Source organism: Pteropus alecto, unplaced genomic scaffold, assembly GCF_000325575.1.
Source record: "Pteropus alecto unplaced genomic scaffold, ASM32557v1 scaffold78, whole genome shotgun sequence".
Taxonomy (NCBI): Eukaryota; Metazoa; Chordata; class Mammalia; order Chiroptera; family Pteropodidae; genus Pteropus; species Pteropus alecto.
The window spans coordinates 14,328,544-14,329,484 of record NW_006443124.1 but is presented as its reverse complement, the minus strand read 5'-3'; positions in this window follow the sequence as shown (position 1 = coordinate 14,329,484).

Below are 941 nucleotides of genomic sequence, written 5' to 3'. Positions count from 1 at the left end.
ACACTCCGGTCCCCTCACCTACACTGGGGCGCTGCGCTGGCCCCGGGCTGCACACGGCTCCAGCACCCTATCAGTCTCGAGCCCCAACCCCGGCACCTGGCCCAGCTGAGGCCTGTCCGACCGCCCCGCCAGTCCTGCTCGGGCCCGCGTCAGTCCCGGCCTCCATCTTAGGTTACAGCCCGGGCTCCCCATCCACTGGGCACCTGCCCTCGGCCAGCTCGGCTCGGCCCGAGGCCAAGGCAAACCCCCTCCTACCGCGGGGCTCACCTGGGGGCTCGGGCTGGGGTCTTCGAGGCCTCAGGCCCCGAGCAGGCGCGGCCGCAGGTGAACCCCCTGCCCGGCCGCACCCCAAACCCACACCACCACCACAGACCAAGCTGAGCAGGAAACAAAATGGAGGCAGCAGCTCGGGTCTGCCTCCCCGAGCCAAGCCTGTGCAGCCCCAGGGCTCCCTTCTGCCGCAGGCCCGACGCCCGCGAGGCAGGGGGCTGGCTGGTCCCGGGCGCCACAAGCAGCCGCCCTAGAGCAGCGCAGACAGAAAGGGGACTCGGCCCTGCGGGCCCCACAGCCCCTCACCCACCACCCCTTCTCTTACCCCTCCCCCCATTTCTCTCCCTCCCTCTTGCCCGGCCTTGCGGGGTGAGCGGCTACCGGGAGCCGGGTCGGGTCGGGTTACCCGCCTGGGCACTGCCCGCCCAGCCTTGGCCTTAGAGAGGGGGGGTGCAACCGGGCGACCCCCGCGCTGAGCCCACCCCCCGCACCCGAGCCGGGCAGCAGCCTGACAGCGCACCCGCACCTCGCCGTGCGGCCCCCGCCCAGTGTGGCCGAGTCCCCAACCCAGGCACTGCCGGGACGAAGCTCCCTCACCACCCCCGGGCCCAGGGGTCCTCGATGCCTCGGGCGGGGCAAGGGGAGCGCTGGGGGAGGGGTCCACTAATCCC